We start from the raw sequence: 18624 nt of genomic DNA on the forward strand, positions 1-18624 counted from the left end.
ACATAAAATTAAATATGAATGCAAATTGATCAATAGTACAATAACACAAAGATGAACGGAGGTTGTTTATAAAATGAGATGAGTATGTTGTTAGGGTTTGATTTCACCAAGTTTACTCTCATGTATATAAGAATTCTTCTTTTTTACATTAATATTAACGTCACTCACTAAATTACTTAGAACCCGATCCCTCGGCGCAATAAGTCTGTCTTAATTCCTAGTTCGTGCAATTCCTAGCGTTCCTAAAAAATTAAGTCTGAAGATCAAGAGCTTAAGACGACCAAGTACTCATACCTTCATCCCTGAGAAATATTACCCTTTGGAGAATTCAACCAAAACCTGAATTGTAAGGAACCTCCCGGCACTCATGCAATTCATAAATCATGCTACTAAATGAGTTAAACAGAGTAAGCATTGAAACACATGAATTCCCTAATAATTAATGAAAAAGCATATAAATTAAGAATCAATTCAAATACATTAGAGTTCACAAGGTTACATCATTCCCCCAAAACAGATAGAGTTTAGTTCACCATAGACATGGAGAAACTATATGAATAATGGAAAAGCATGAGATAGTGAAACCCTAAGAGTAGAAGAGGAAGCTCTCGCCTCCAGATTCGCCTTCAGAGAGTAGAAGAGTGTGCTGTTGTGTTGCTCCAGCCAGAGATACCAAACCTAGAGTGCCGAGATCCTTTAAATAAAGTCGAAAAAGAGTAGAAACAGGGCCCGATCCAAAAGAGTCGAAATAGAGCAAAAATTGGGCCTAATCCATGACGCACGATGCTCGGGCACCCCTTTTAGGACGCTCGGGCGGTGGACGTCGATTTCTGGCGCCCAAGCCTCGTAGGGTTGACTTTGCTGTACTCTGGTTGACTTTTCTGCATTCCAACTATTTGGTACTTTAACTCTTCCTTCAAATCCTTCCAATAGCCTACAAAATCAAGGGAATTTAGTGATAAAATCATCAAGTATAACCTCAATTCTCTTATTCACAAAACTAAAGCAAAAACATGAGCTAAAGCAAGTTTCTAAGTAAAAAAGGGTGCATTTAGTATCAAAATTACATAATAGATACTGGTATTTTAAACCATTATCACAACCCCAAACTTAGAACTTTGTTTGTCCTCAAGCAAAATAGAATGTAACTCAGTTTTTCAGAACAATCACTACAATGACTCAACCTTTTTCAAAAGCTTTTCCTTCCAAGACAAGAAATCACTTTTATCAATTCAGCATAAAGATCTCAGTCAAGATGTGTAGATGCCTTAATTCAATCAAAATCAGTGTGATGCTCATAGACTTTCAACAGATGCTATCCTTAATAATGATCAATCAACCAAGCAATGATGCAATCAGAAATTCAGAGAACTATTCCTCACCAAAGAAAGTGTTTCACTCAAGCACTCAAAAGTGTATCACTCAACTCACAGGTGTATAGTGAGGTGTTGGTGTTTCTTTTACACTGCTATCACAATGTCACACAAATTAATTTTTTCTTTCATTTAACCAAAATCAAACATACTCACAAGCAGGTTTTCATCACAAGGGCTTTTCTTGGCTTATAACTTGGTTGGGCTAAGAAGAAACATGGTTTTTCAGGAATGCAAAATCCTTGAGGTAAGAGAGATATTTATGAAATTAACAATTACACACATGTTCTCTTTTTAAGAAGATCCTTCCCAACCTTTTTCCCTTGCAGTAAGCTCTCTTTTCTTTCTTTTTGTTTTTCTTTTTCTTTTCATTGTCTTTTCTTTTGATTTCCAACCTTTTTCAATACCTCACAAATATTCTCAACTCAAGTTAAAAAAATTTAAAATAGGATTTTCAAAACATGCATAAGGCTCAAGGTTCAAAGGGTAAAACAAATTGTTTTCTTTTTAATGGACAAAATTTTCTTTGAAGGCTAAAAGAATAAGGGATAACAAAAGATGACCTTGATCATATGAAACCTACGAGCAAGTAGTTCAATCACAGAAAATTTGGGCAAAAGCATTCATGCTTCCAAAGTAATAGCAATTATTTACAACAACTCTGAAGCCCAAAACTCACACAGGTAAACTCTCAAGTTCCAGAATTCAGAAAAACATCCTACTCAGTGTCTCAATCAAGTTTTACCTCAAGCACCTGTTTCATACACTGTGAGCCATCACCTGTATATCAGCACATCATGCATCATCTCAACATCAATTAATACACTAGAATATCACAAAGAAATACTCATCATAAAACAATCACAGTTGAATCAAAGCAAAATAATTCATTCAAGCAAAGTACAAAAACAAAACAACTAATCAAAAGGAAAAGCTTAGAAAGTTGGGTTGCCTCCTAGTAAGCGCTTCTTTAACGTCACTAGCTTGACCCAGTCTTCATCATCATAGCATCCATCAGTAGATGTCTAATCACATAACATCCATCAGTAGATGCTAATATTTCTTATCTTCATTAGTATCCCTCAGTAGACACCAATCTTTCTCATCTTTATCGGCATCCATTAGTAGATGCCTATTCACCTAACATCCATCAGTAGACGTCTAGCCACCGTCTTTTTCCATAGCAGCATCCGTTAGTAGATGTTGTCATTCATCATGCTCATCATAGCAACATCCATTAGTGGATGTTGTAGAAGCATCCATCAGTAGATGTTGTCATTATTGCCATCAGAAGCAGCATATAACCTAAAAAAATTCAAACACACAAAAACAAAATCAAATCCAAACCACACAACTAAATTAAAAAGAAAAAAATAAAATGAAAAATAAAATAAAACAAAATAAAAGATAAAAAAAATTCAGAGACTAGGTTGCCTCCCAGCAAGCGCGTCTTTAACGTCACTAACTTGACCCACTGCAATTGCCATGTGCCTCAATTGTTCCCTTTTCTGGATATTTTTTCTTTTTGTTGAATTTTTTTAGGAATTTAATATAACCAAGAACCTGTTGCAGTGTCCCAATCATAGGAATTTTAACTTCCAATTTCTTAAAGATTTCCATGAAAAGCACAAATTGTTTTTCCTTTTCCTTCCTATGATACTTCTTTGGGTGAGGAAGGGGTTTTTCATATAATTCTTTCTTTTTTCTTTTATCCCCCTTCTCTCCCTTTTTCTTTTCTTCCCTCTCTTTTTCCTTCAGATTTTCTTTTTCTTTTCTGTCTATTTTTCTCTCATCTCTTCCTTTTCTTCCCTCTCCTTTTCTTTTCTCTCACTCTCTTCTTTTTCTTTCTTTTCCTCTACATCTTTCTCTTTTTCAGTCAAACTTTCTTTTTCTTTTCTCTCTATTTTTCTCTCATCTAAAACCTTTCCACTTTCAGTGATAACAACTATGCACTCCTCTCTAGGGTTAGCCTTCATGTTACTTCCAAGATCATCCAGCTTCTGAATCATGTGATCAATTTGGCTCCCTATCCTTGTGAATGCTGCTTGATTGCTTTTATGATGAGAATCAGACATCTGCATTAACTGTTGAAGTGCGTCATCCATCTTAGCCCATCTTTCTGAGAGAGAGGGTTGTTGTTGCCATTATTGTTGTGGTTCTCTATAAAATTGTCCGGCAGCATGCCCAACTTGACTTTGATCCATGCTTAAGTGAGCTTCCCGCCAGTGGTTGAAAATACCTTGGTGGAATTGAGTGCCCATATAATTAATTTCTTGTCCGAATTGCATCCTACAAGCATTAGACACAAAACCTAGAAAATATTGTTAGCACAAAAACAAAAACAAAAATAAAAGATATGAAAATAAAATAAAATAGAATCAAATCAAATCAAATAAAGTAAAATAGAATAAAGCCAAAATTAATTAAGAATCACACTAATAGAGTATTTAAACCGTGAGTCCCCGGCAACGGCGCCAAAAACTTGTTAACAATATTTTTTATCTCTAGAAACGAAACCAAAAACTTGTTGGTGGATCGGCAAGTATACCGAATCGCAAGGGTAATATAAAATGATAAGACCAAGTATCGTATCCCTGAAGACTCTCAACACTAAACAATTGTGTGATAACTCAATTGATTAAGACTTAAATAAAATGAGATTGTTGGTTTCAAATGCAAATTGATCAATAGTAGAGTAACACAAAGATGAACGCATGAATTCCCTAATAATTAATGAAAAAACATATAAATTAATGAGTTAAATCATGCTACGAAATGAGTTAAATAGAGCAAGCATTGAAACAGATGAATTCCCTAATAATTAATGAAAACGCATATAAATTAAGAATCAATTCAAATACATGAGAGTTCACAAGGTTACATGATTCCCCAACAACAAATAGAGTTTAGTTCCCCATAGACATGGAGAAACTATATGAATAATGGTTCCCCATAGCCATGGAGAAACTATATGAATAATGGAAAAGCATGAGATAGTGACACCCTAAGAGTAGAAGAGGAAGCTTCCGCCTCCATATTCGCCTTCAGAGAGTAGAAGAGTGTGTTGTTGTGTTGCTCCAGCCAGAGATACCAAACCTATAGCGTCGAGATCCTTTAAATAGAGTCAGAAAATAGTAGAAATAGGGTCCGGTCCAAAAAAGTCGAAATAGAGTAAAAACTGGGCTTAATTCATGACGCACGACGCTCGGGCGCCCCTTTTAGGGCGCCCGGGCGGTGGACATTGATTTCTGGCGCCCAAGCCTCCTAACAGGGCGCCCAAGCCTCGTAGGGTTGACTTTTCTGCACTTTGGTTGACTTTTCTACACTGGTTGACTTTTCTACACTTTGGTTGACTTTTTTGCATTCGAACGATTTGGTACTTTAACTCTTCCTCCAAATTATTCCAATAGCCTACAAAATCAAGGGAATTTAGTGATAAAATCATCAAGTATAACCTCAACTCTCTTATTCCCAAAACTAAAGCAAAAACATGAGTTAAAGCAAATTTCTAAGTCAAAAATGGTGCATTTAGTATCAAAATTACATCACAGATAACGGTATTTTAAACCGTTATCATGTGAGAAAAGAGGGATGTTCGAGTGTTAGACCTTATTTGTATGTGGGGAACGATATTTTTGCCTAGTCCTTGTGCGACACGGAAACATGTCTTTAGCCAAGATGGCAGGACGGCTCGAGCGAGCCTATAAGGGAGGCTACAGGTGTGTGGTGATGTAGGGTACAAGAGTGTGACAGATTTTTTCATGATGAGATACATGGATTGGTGATTCTCATGATAAGGATGAGGATAGTCCTAAAGGAAGTACATGTGTTGATAATTCCTGATAACGATGTGTTTAAAGACAATATTGATAAGGATAACATTGATGGTATGACTATGATATGACTGATGAGAACGTTGGCGATGATCATGATGTAGGAATCATTAAGTTAGTAAGGTTAACATTGTAAATGACTACTCGTTATTAGTTGTGCTTGCTTATTATGTATTCTTGTATTGTTATTGGACATACCATGGTAGCTGACCCATATTTGTTTGTATTGTGGTTGTGTGTGCGTTTTGCAATGATCGTATAACCCTTGGTTTTACAAGAGTAGGGGATGTTACAGATCCTTTAGAGGCATGATGGAAACGCGAGATTGGGGAGCAACTTTGGTTTATTTAAGTTTTTGGGTTGTGCACTTTAGAAATAATGTAAATGGACTAATTTTATTTCTTGGTTATTTTAGTGATTTCAGAAGTTTGTAATTAGAGTACATTTTAGGTAAAGTTAGGACTTTTTTTTAATTTCGCACATTTGAAATGTCAAAATTTTTATTAGTACCGTTTTTTTGCATTAAGAGGATTTTGGGTTTTACTTTCACTATTATTCGTGACACCCTGACTTGGGACGTTACAAAATAGAATCTAACTCAAAAGGCTTATACAAGATGTGTAAATGTTTCATTTCGTTGTATTTACGGTTATGTTGGGGGTAAACACTAGTCTTCTTTGTTTTGATTAAATGTGTGGTTAATGTGTGGATGTGTGGTTTTGTTTGCTCGGCCTCTATTATTGTTTTACAAAAGATGGGTTCGACAATTGTTTTCCATCACATGGGAATGTTTGAAAGATTTAGGGGGAGGGATTTGCGTTACAAGGGAGTAAAGCATGTTGTACGAGGAGTGGATTCTGATATGTGATCTTTCTTTAAAGCATTGGAGATAATGAGAGAGGTTAATTATAATGGAGAGGTGAAACTGTGGTGGAAGCCTAAGAAACACATGATGATTAGAGGTAATTGATGAGTCTCAAAAGTAGTAGTGAAAAAATTTAGAAATGTTGTAAGAGTGACTACAAATGAGGTAATTAATGATATAAAAAAGTCATATAGTATTGGGATCACAACTTGGAGGGTTGTGAAAGAAAAACAAATGGCCATGGATATTCTAGAAAGGGGTGGTTGAATTAATATACACTACTTTATCATTATGTTGCAGAGTTGACAAAAGTGTGTTTTGGAACAACATGCAAGATTAAAGTTAACCAACCACAACCCACATTGCATCCGTGGTTTAAGGCTTTTTATATGTGTCTATATGGGTACAAGAAAGGGTTCTTAAGTTATTGTAGACCATTTATAGGTGTTGATGGTTGCCACCTCAAAATTACATATGGAGAACAATTCTTAGTTGCAATTGTCAGGGACCCAAATGATTAGTATTTTTCACTTGCATTTATTGTGGTGGAAAATGAGTGCAAGGATACATGGAGATGATTTCTTATTGGATGACATTGGGGATGTCTAAGGCAATCATTGAGTTTTTATTTCTAACTAGCAAGAGGTACATATAACCACAATTTAATGAGTTATGAATACTCCTACTAGTATGTTACAATACTTGTCTTTTCATTATTATAAGGAAAAACTCAAGTGTTTGGTGAAATTCTAGATGAAGTTGAGCACCGATTTTGTCTAGGACACATTTACAACAACAACAACAACAACAAGAAATTTGGTGGATAGATACTCATTCGAAATCTTATGATGATAGTTGTGAAAATAACCTACTACCAAACTTGGAAGGCAAAAAGGTAAATCAAGAGGCATATGAGTGGTTAGGTACTATTCCACGTAAATCTTGGTGTAATCATACCCATAGTGCATATCCTAGATGTGATGTGCTAATGAACAACTTGTTAGAGTCATTCAACAACATTATATTGTTGGCTAGGGATAAACCAATAATCACAATGATGGAGTGGATTAGGTCTTATTTGATGAGTACATTTGCAAATCGAAGAAAAGAGTTAAGTGCATGCAAAAATCTAGATAGGGAAGAACAAAAAAGTGGAAAATGGATTGTAATTTGAATGGGAGATTTGAAGTGACTCAAGGATTTACAATGGAAAAAATTTGTTGTTGACCTTACAAACCACACATGCACATGTCATTTTTAAGACTTAGTTGAGATACCTTGTACACATGTCATTGCTCAATTAGTTATAGGTTAGAAGAACATCAAGATTATGTGCATCCATTTTATAAGAGAGAGACCTATCAATCTTGTTATGGGTCACAAATTTCTCCAGTTAATGGACAACATTTATGGTCTAAAACAAATGCACTTCCACTCGTTCCTCTAATATATAAGTCTCCTATAAGGAGGCCTACGAAATTAAGGAGAGAAGTTGACGAAAATGTAGGTCAATCTAAACTTGGATAAAAGCAAGTTAAGATGAAGTGTAGTAAATGTTAGCAATATGGTCATAACATCATAGGTTGCACAAAGGGAAAAACCAACAAGGTAAAAAATCACGACCATGTACGTGTTACCAATAAGGAGTATTGGTAAATCTTGAAGAAAATTGTTTTGATGATGCTGCAAGAAGTTTTAGTTGAAGAAGATATTAGAATTATTTAAAAGCAATTTGTATAAATTAAATATAGTAGGAAAGTCTTGTAACTTTGTAAAACTTGCATTTTTTTACTGCCATAATCGATTATGGAATGTCAATAATCGGTTATCACAAGTCATCCAAGAATAATTGATTATCACCTCATATAATCGATTATCACATTCTTGAAAACCTGTAACGGACTTGAATAATCGATTATCACTTACAATAATCGATTATTCGTGGCAGTTGAGACTTAACCTTAGATATTCAGAACAACTAGCTATATATTGGGTTTCTGTGAAGTTCACTAGTAACGTTGTTGAACAGAAGCTCTTGTAGAATACTGTTTGTCAGAGGAAGTTCTCAGAAGCTATAGTTCAAGTTCCCTTGCTTGGTCTCTTGAGCAGGAGAGGCTCGCGTGTTGTGTGTCGATAGTCGGAGCAAGCTCTCTTCGAGTTAGCAAGGTGCTCTGCTTGGTCTCGTGAATAGGAGAAGCTCGTGTTTCGTTTGTCGATAGTCGAAGCGGTTCTCTTCGAGTTGGCAGAGTGTTCTTCTTCCGGTTCGTTCGTCGAAGGAAGGTTTATTTATCTTTTTTATTCACTATTTGTTGTAATCTGTGAAACATCTTTTTAGTGGAATTGTTAATCACTTTTTATAGTGATTAACGACTGGATGTAGATTCTGTTGAATCGAACCAGTATAAAAATTACTCGTGTGATTTTCTATTCCCTACACTCTATCTTTTACGCATATCAACTGTTTGATTAATTTTCTGAAAGAAAATTATTTTTACTAAAAGGACCAAATTATTTTTAATTGTGATCGAACATGCTTTCCGCTCTCTGAGTTTTAATTCCGCTGCGTTATACTCTTCGAAAAATACCCCCTCCGATACCAACAATTGGTATCAGAGCTTGCTTTGATAGTTTTTCAAAAAAAAAAATTACGGAAATGGCCAGTCACAATCAAAACCATGTATATGCTGGGGGTGCTTCCATTAACAGACCTCCATTGTTTACTGGTGATAACTATGCTTTTTGGAAAGTGAGAATGGAGATTTTTATGGGGTCTATTGATAGAGGCATCTGGGAAGCTGTACAAAATGGTCCTTATATTCCTAAAAACAGAGTTGAAGGTGTAGAAGTAGAAAAACCATTTTTTGAGTAGACTAATGAAGAAAATAGACGAGCTCAGTTTGATATTAAAGCTCGTAATATTATTTCATCTGCTGTTGTGCTTGATGAATTTTATAGAATTTCTGTGTGTAAGACAGCACAGGAAATGTGGGAAGTTCTGAGAGTCACACATGAAGGAACAGAGGATGTGAAACGTGCAAGGAAGAACACTCTCATTCAGGAGTATGAGATGTTCAGAATGCAACCTGGAGAAACAATTTCTGATGTCCAAAAGCGTTTCACTCACATAGTGAAGCACTTGACAGGGTTGGGTAAGACTTTTGATACTGATGAATTGAATGTAAAAATTTTGAAATCATTGGACAGGTCGTGGCAACCAAAGGTAACTGCCATCTCTGAGTCTCAAAATCTCACTCAAATGTCAATGCCAATTTTGTTTGGGAAACTCCGTGAGCATGAGCTTGAGTTGAGAAGATTGACGGTTGAAGAAGATCAAGGCAAAAGAACGACACTAGCCTTCAAGTCCGAAATCTCCAAAGTAAAGAAATCTAAAAGGATTGAAGATGATGATTCTGATGATGAGGAGAACATGAGCCTCATGATAAAGAAATTTGCCAAGTTTATGAAGGCAAAAGGTAAGGACAAATTTCGTAAAGAAAGGAGAGAAAATCAAGAATCTCCTTCAAGTGTTAAATGCTATGGATGTGGAGAAAAAGGGCACATGAAAACTGAATGTCCAAAGAACAAGAAAAGTGAAGAAAAGAAAGAAAGGAAATTCCCAAAGAAGAAGAAAGCTTACATAGCTTGGGAAGACAATGCATCTAGCTCAACAAACAGCTCAAGTTGTTTTCAGAATGAAGAACCAATATTTGTCTAATGGCTGACTCAGAAGATACTGGAAGTCAAGTAAGTGATTCCAGCTTTGAATCTAGTGAATTAGACTTGCAAAAGGCCTTCTGTGAATTGTTGATTGAATCTGAAAAACTTGATGCTGCACATAAAAAACTTAAGAAAGAGCATAATGAATTAAAACTGAATTATGAAAAGTTGCTTGATGAAGAAGTTGTCTTAAGAAATAAAGTTAGTTCTTTAGAAACAAAATTATCTGATGCAAATGCTACTGTTGAACCTGTTGAATGCTTGTCTTGTAAGAATCATATGTTTGATATTGACATACTTGAAAACTTACTTGCAAAGGAAACCAAGAATAATTCACATGCTAAGACAAACGTTAAGAAAAGAAATGTTGAAAATAGAAATATGCATCAAATAAATAAGTCCAAAGTAAGAAGAACTCGTAGAGTTTGGGTTGAAAAAGGGACTTTTGTTAAAAACAAAGTAAGTAATGCTTGTTGTTTTTACTACATGAAGCATGGACACACATCAAACAAATGCAACATTAAACATTTTGGCGTTCCAAATGGTAAATATGCATGGGTTAAAGTTGTAAAATGATTTATACTTGCATGAACTAACCCCAAGGACCCATAATTAGATTGGGGACCTAAAACTCTTGCTAATTTGTTTTGTAGGAATCTACTAAGTCAAAGAAGTCATTGTGGTATCTTGACAGTGGATGTTCAAGACACATGACCGATGACAAGAAAAGATTCATCTCTTTTGAGAAGAAAAAGCAAGGATTTGTGACTTATGGGGATAACAACAAAGGTAGAATCAAGGGTACCGGAGACATTGGAGGAGGAAATACATTAACTATAAGAGATGTGCTATATGTTGAAGGCCTCAAGCATAACCTCTTAAGCATAAGTCAATTATGCGACAAAGGTCTCAAGGTAACTTTTGAAAGTGATAAATGCACTGTTTACTTTAAAGATTCTGCTGATATTGCTTTGCAAGGTGTTAGGCATAACAATATTTATTTGATTGATATTGAAAGTGCATCTAATCATAGTATAACATGCTTAGTTGCTAAAGAAGAAAATCCTTGGCTATGGCATAAAAGAGCTGCACATATTCATATGCAACATTTAAATAAATTGATTTCAAAAGATCTTGTGATTGGTTTGCCTAAACTGAAATTTGAGAAAGACAAATTATGCACTGCATGTCAAAAAGGTAAACAAACCAAATCTTCATTTTCATCCAAAAGCATGATTTCAACATCAAAACCTTTAGAACTTTTGCATATGGACTTATTTGGTAAAGTTTTGGTGGAAATTACTATGCTCTTGTAATTGTTTGAAAAGTGAAGCTTTCAAAGCCTTTAAATCTTTTGCTAAACGTATTCAAAATGTAAAAGACTTGAAAATCAAAACATTGAGAAGTGATCATGGTGGAGAATTTGAAAATGAATCTTTTGATAAATTTTGTGAAGAATATGGCATAGCACATAACTTTTCTGCACCTAGAACTCCCCAACAAAATGGTGTTGTTGAAAGGAAAAATAGATCATTAGAAGAATTAGCTAGAACCCTTATGAATGAATCTAATGTGCCAAAATATTTTTGGGCTGATGCAGTTAGTACTGCTTGTTATGTGTTAAACAGGATGCTTATTAGGCCAATTCTGAAATTAACTCCATATGAATTGTTGAATGGTAGAAAACCAAATGTATCTCACTTGAAAATATTTGGGTGCAAATGCTTTGTCTTGAATAATGGAAAAGATAATCTAGGCAAATTTGATGCAAAATCTGATGAAGCAATTTTCCTAGGATATTCTTTGACCAGTAAAGCATATAGAGTATTTAATAGAAGAACTTTGACAATTGAAGAATCAATGCATGTTGTCTTTGATGAGATTGTGGACCTTGAGGAAAACCCTCTTGAGTCAAACAAACCTATTGCAGGTGATGAGGATTATTTGAAGGAAGCTCTTGAAGAGATGTATCTAAATGAGAACTATCCTTCAGAACTTCAAGAAACACCTCAAGCTGTTGATTCTAAAAGTTATCAACAACCAAGAGGACTTTCCTTGGACAACATCATTGGAGACATTTCAAAAGGAGTAACTACTAGACATAATCTTAATAATTTTTGTCTAACTGTAGCTTTTGTGTCTCAGATAGAACCCAAGAATATAAAGGAAGCTCTTCAAGATGATAAGTGGTGCGTTGCTATGCAAGAAGAGCTAAACCAATTTGAAAGGAATGAAGTCTGGGAACTTATTCCAAAGCAAGATGATTATCAAGTCATAGGAACCAAATGGGTATTCAGGAACAAGCTTGATGAGGATGGAAACATCACAAAGAACAAAGCAAGGCTAGTTGCAAGGGGCTACTGTCAAGAGGAAGGTATAGACTATGATGAAACATATGCACCAGTGGCCAGGTTAGAAGCAATTAGATTGTTGCTTGCATATGCATCTTTGATGAAATTTAAACTGTATCAAATGGATGTGAAAAGTGCGTTTTTAAATGGTTTCATAAAAGAAGAGGTATATGTTAGTCAACCTCCTGGTTTTGAGGATTTCAAATTTCCTGATCATGTTTATAAGTTGAAAAAGGCCTTTGGTCTTAAACAGGCACCTAGGTCTTGGTATGAAAGACTTAGTACCTTCTTACTTGATAATAATTTTTCTAGAGGTAAGGTTGATTCAACCTTATTTATAAAGAAAGTAGGAAAATACATCTTGATTGTACAAGTTTATGTAGATGATATTATCTTTGGGTCAACTGATGACTCCTTATGTGAAGAATTTGCAAAAATAATGCAAGTTGAGTTTGAGATGTCTATGATGGGTGAGTTGAATTTCTTTTTAGGACTACAGATAAAACAGATGAATGGAGGTACTCTTATTTCCCAAACAAAATATTGTAGAGAAATTCTTAAGAAATTTGGTATGGATACGTGTAAAGAAGCTAATACACCTATGGGTACTTCATGCTATTTAGATAAGGATGAATTTGGAAAAGGAGTAAATGAAACTATGTTTAGAGGCATGATAGGATCTTTATTGTACTTAACTGCTAGTAGACCAGATATTATGCAAAGTGTATGTGTGTGTGCTAGGTACCAAGCAAATCCTAAAGAATCTCATTTGACTGCTGTAAAGAGAATCTTAAAAGACCTTAAGGGAACCACTTCTTTTGGACTTTGGTATCCATCAGATGCTTCACTTAGTTTAATAGGTTATTCTGATGCAGACTATGGTGGTTGTAAAATTGATAGGAAAAGTACTAGTGGTACTTGTCATTTTCTAGGTTGTTCTTTGGTATCCTGGAATTCAAAGAAACAAGCATGTGTAGCCTTGTCTACCACTGAAGCTGAATATATTGCTGCTGGAAATTGTTGTGCCCAAATTTTGTGGATGAAACAGCAACTGGAAGACTTTGATATCTTCCTTGATAATATTCCTTTAAAATGTGATAATACTAGTGCTATAAATTTAACTAAGAATCCCATAATGCACTCAAGAACTAAGCACATTGAGATTAAACATCATTTCTTGAGAGACCATATTCAAAAGAGGGATTGTCAAATTGAATATGTTGATACCTTACATCAATTAGCTGATATTTTCACCAAGGCGCTACCTAAGGATAGATTTTTTGAGCTTAGAAGAGAGTTAGGAGTATTAGACATGTCTTAGGATCAACGCTTATGAAAATTTTCACATTTTCGTAAAATTGACGCTTCATAATCGATTATCACAAGGCAATAATCGATTACTCAAACTTAAATCTCAAATCTGGGAAATTTTGAACGAATAATCGATTATCATAAGGCATAATCGATTATCATCAGGCATAATCGATTATCATCATGCACAATCGATTATCATGCTAACAGTTTCAAAAATAAAGTCCTGAGTTTTAGATATAGGTTCTATGTTAGCATGTTTTGTTGTTTGCTTGCTATTTCATCTATGTTATAATTCTGTCTTTTATGTTTCTTCTTGTAATGTAATCTTTCTTTTCAATAAATAAAATGATCTCTTGATTATATGCATACTTTGTTTAATTGAGGGGAGATCGTTTTTAGGGGGAGTTTTTTTTTTACATCAAATCTTTTTGCTTATGATCAAAAAGGGGGAGAAGAATAATATAAGGGGATAAGTATACATTAATACAGGTATTGCTAACTCTGTTGTTGTCTGTTAGCTTGTATGTTTTGCAGGTAAGCCAAAATTGCTTTTAAAATTAAATTTTTGATCATCATCAAAAAGGGGGAGATTGTTACCAATAAGGAGTATTGGTAAATCTTGAAGAAAATTGTTTTGATGATGCTGCAAGAAGTTTTAGTTGAAGAAGATATTAGAATTATTTAAAAGCAATTTGTATAAATTAAATATAGTAGGAAAGTCTTGTAACTTTGTAAAACTTGCATTTTTTTACTGCCATAATCGATTATGGAATGTCAATAATCGATTATCACAAGTCATCCAGGAATAATCGATTATCACCTCATATAATCGATTATCACATTCTTGAAAACCTGTAACGGACTTGAATAATCGATTATCACTTACAATAATCGATTATTCGTGGCAGTTGAGACTTAACCTTAGATATTCAGAACAGCTAGCTATATATTGGGTTTCTGTGAAGTTCACTAGTAACGTTGTTGAACAGAAGCTCTTGCAGAATATTGTTTGTCAGAGGAAGTTCTCAGAAGCTATAGTTCAAGTTCCCTTGCTTGGTCTCGTGAACAGGAGAGGCTCGCGTGTCGTGTGTCGATAGTCGGAGCAAGCTCTCTTCGAGTTAGCAAGGTGCTCTGCCTGGTCTCGTGAATAGGAGAAGCTCGTGTTTCGTTTGTCGATAGTCGGAGCGGTTCTCTTCGAGTTGGCAGAGTGTTCTTCTTCCGGTTCGTTCGTCGAAGGAAGGTTTATTTATCTGCTTTATTCACTATTTGTTGTAATCTGTGAAACATCTTTTTAGTGGAACTGTTAATCACTTTTTATAGTGATTAACGACTGGATGTAGATTCTGTTGAATCGAACCAGTATAAAAATTACTCGTGTGATTTTCTATTCCCTACACTCTTTATCTTTTACGCATATCAACTGTTTGATTAATTTTCTGAAAGAAAATTATTTTTACTAAAAGGACCAAATTATTTTTAATTGTGATCGAACACGCTTTCCACTCTCTGAGTTTTAATTCCGCTGCGTTATACTCTTCGAAAAATACTCCCTCCGATACCAACAGTACGGTGTATTTCTTACTCATTTACAATATTCAGTGTAATCAATAATGTATATGAGTGATAGGGAAAACACCAGAAAACCTAAAATATTGTTGCAAGTGGAAGTACCAATGCACCTAGGCGAGGAGCAAGGACATCTAACAAAGCTACGACCACATTAATTTTAGGCTCTCATGCTAATTCAAACAACCCCTATAGACAACCGATGTGAACAATATTGAGAGTTGTGTTGTTTAGTTGGAGTAAAGGCCTAAGTTGCCCAACTTTAATTGTATTTTTCTCTTTGGTGTACTCAACATTCCACCAGCTTTCTTTTTAACTTTATGAGACAAATGTGGACAACTTCTACCACCCCTATCTTTATCATTGACTTATGTATAATATTTTTTTTCATTATGTCTCAGTTATATGCTTAATGTCAATTACAACATAGGGACTAATACAAGTAAAATTTATAATGAAATATACAACTTAAATTTAAAACACAAGGACTCCTAACAAATCAAATTTATAACATAAGGACCGATAACAAATCAAATTTATAACATAAGGATTGACAACAACTAAATTAATATAAAGCAAAATATGACAATAGATTTCATGATACAATGAAAAAACACATCTTAATTTTTCCTCACTTTTCTCTTTGTCATTAACTTCCTCATTAACTTCCTTTTTAACTTAGCATTCTTCTAGAGCATTTGTAGTATCATTCTTTCACTACCAGAAACAAGTTCTTCTTCTTGTATTTCTAACTTTCCTTCCATTTGAGATTGTACCTCATCAACTATTGGAAGTAGGTGCAACGTGCTTGACTCATGGGAGAAAAGACATCTAGCAAAAACAACTACCACAAATATATACACTACAAATAACTTTGTTATTTACTGCCCAATATCTACATCATCAAAACAATCTTCCATTGTTCTTCACGGTGGTTTCTTTAGAAGCAATAATATTTCCCCACATCCAGAAAGCTTTATTCCCAACTGTGAAGATGAGGATGACGACCCATAAACTTCGATCTAGAACTCCTCCTCATAGTCCCAAAGATGCAACACTATAAAGTCCCAATCCCAAAAATCCTAAATTTATTTACACCCACTCAGATCTACTACAACCACCAAAACACTAATCCTAAATCATCTACCCATCAACATTCTTCTTCAATTTCTCTTCTCACTTTCACAATGGCATTGTATTTCAACTCGCATTCGAATGTACCCAAGTGAAACCACTCTTTCGACATAAAACGTTGAAAAAAAGTACTTTATTTTAAAAAAATTTAGTTTTCAGTAAAAATATATAATTAAACACGTGGTAGGCACGTGTTAGTACATGTATAACCAATCTAAATGCCTAAGTGGAACATCGTTTGCCACGTGGGATAAAATTTAACGTCGTTAAATACGAATGACTAAATACATCGTTTTTCAGAACAAGGAGACCAAATAGATTCAAAGTTTTCAGTAGGTATCGATTACAATTTTGTATTATAAGGATAAAAACATATTTAATCTATATTTTTAAATTAACTCTAACTATATTATTGGATTTCATTTGAATAAATCACTTTTAAACGAGTTGTTAATTGAAAAAGTTAAGAGTCTATGCATAAAATAGATAAATATTTACTTTTGAACTGTGATGAGGAAATTCAACAATTTAAGTTCAAGAACTAAACATTAAAGAAATAAGGACTAAAACCATTAATATTAAAAGTGATTTATTGAAATTGAATCCTATGTTTGAGTAGTTTAGAAATAAATGCATAAATATTTATAAAAATGTTAATTTTAATAAAACTATAATAATAACATTTACACAAAAAATAAATGTCATCCCAATTTAAAAAGGACAACATTATTCTATTTAAAAAAAATACTTATTTGAATCAAAGAAAAAATATAAAAATTGAATTAAATATAAGACAATAATTACTTATATTGAAAATGTCATTAACACGACACTTGACACAAAAACTGAAAAAAAAATATAAAAATAGAAAGTAAAACAAAAAAATTATAAACTTACCAATATCATTTCCTTAATGTTATTGATACAATACTAACAAAGAATATCTAAATAAATTATTTTTTAAAAGAATAAACTTAATTAAGAAGAAACTTAATTAAGAAGAAAAATAAAGATAACCTACTTAAACTATTTCAAGTAAGACGAAAGGACCAATTTAACCAATTAGAAAACTTTAGTACATGAAAGTGCCACTAATTTCATATACATGTATATTGGTCGAACGATAATAAGCCTTAGTAGTATAATAGTAAACATGTCCTGTCTTACTGAAACGGAGGTATTGCTAACTCATCTAAATCATAGTGCAAAATTGACCTTTAACGTCACCCCATAGACGTCCGTCCACCAAAACTCCAACGTAAATAATTGACCGGTGGCATAAATGTAAATAATTGAGTGTGAAGACGTCCGTCCTGGAGGGGGCCGGACGTCTATAATATAGTAGACGTCCAACCCCTCTAACGGACGTTCAAAAGGCTGACGGGAGAGTTGAAGATTCAGCCTTTTCAACGTCCGTTCTGGAGGGAACCGGACGTCTACTATATTATAGACGTCCGGCCCTCTTCAGGACGGACGTTTAAAAGGCTGAAACAATCAACTCTTCAACTCCACCCGTCAGCCTTTTGATCGTCCGTCCTGGAGGGGGCCGAACGTCTACTATATTATAGACGTCTGGCCCCCTCCAGGACGGAGTTCAAGAGGCTGACAGGGTAGTTGAACCCGTCAGCCTTTTGAATGTCCGTCCTGGAGGGGGCCGGACGTCTACAATATTATAGACGTCAGCCTCTTGAACGGGTTCAACTACCCTGTCAGGTTGGTTTTTATCTGTTTTGGACCATTTAATCTTACTTTTATTCCGATTAAATTGTTCAGTGATGAAATATCTTTCATTTGGACCGATTAAAAATCGTTTTCGGTGCGTTTTGGTGTAGTTTGTTGCGTGTTCTTGGGCAGCGTTTTTTGGCCTACGTTTTAGGTCGTGCACTCCTCCATTTCCCTCCATTTTCATTTCGAATCTGCTCTTCAGACGTGTGGCAGTGCACAAACAAACGTCCAAACCCCGTAATCCTAAATAACTCGTTCAGCTATATAGACGTCCGTTTCGACGCAAACGGACGTCTATATAGACGTCCGTCCTCACACAACGGACGTCTACATAGACGTCCGTCCTCACACAACGGACGTCTACATAAACATGACCTACAAAGACGTCGGGGGGTCGTTGGATGTTAAAAGGCCCAAAATACCCCTTTCTGTACTAGTGAATATAGAAATCACTGAAGTGAATATTATTTCATCTAAAAAAACACATAGTACAAAAGATTAAAGCCCAACTTTCACTAAATTTTAAAACTTCTATTCTAAACTTTAAAATGATTTTTAAATTTTAAAAAGCTGACCACACATCCTATGAAACAAATACCATGAATATTTTTGTTGCAATATTTTAAAGATCTAAAAACCCTCTAAGAAAAATATATGATTGACAGCAAAAAGCTAACGCCTGATAGGAAATGGTTCTACGTGTGTGTGGGTCAAACGCTAAGGAACACAGCACAGCACACATGAAT

The sequence above is a fragment of the Vigna umbellata genome, chromosome 8 (assembly GCF_029865625.1).
Source record: "Vigna umbellata cultivar VRB3 chromosome 8, Vumbellata_1.0, whole genome shotgun sequence".
NCBI classification, from domain to species: Eukaryota; Viridiplantae; Streptophyta; class Magnoliopsida; order Fabales; family Fabaceae; genus Vigna; species Vigna umbellata.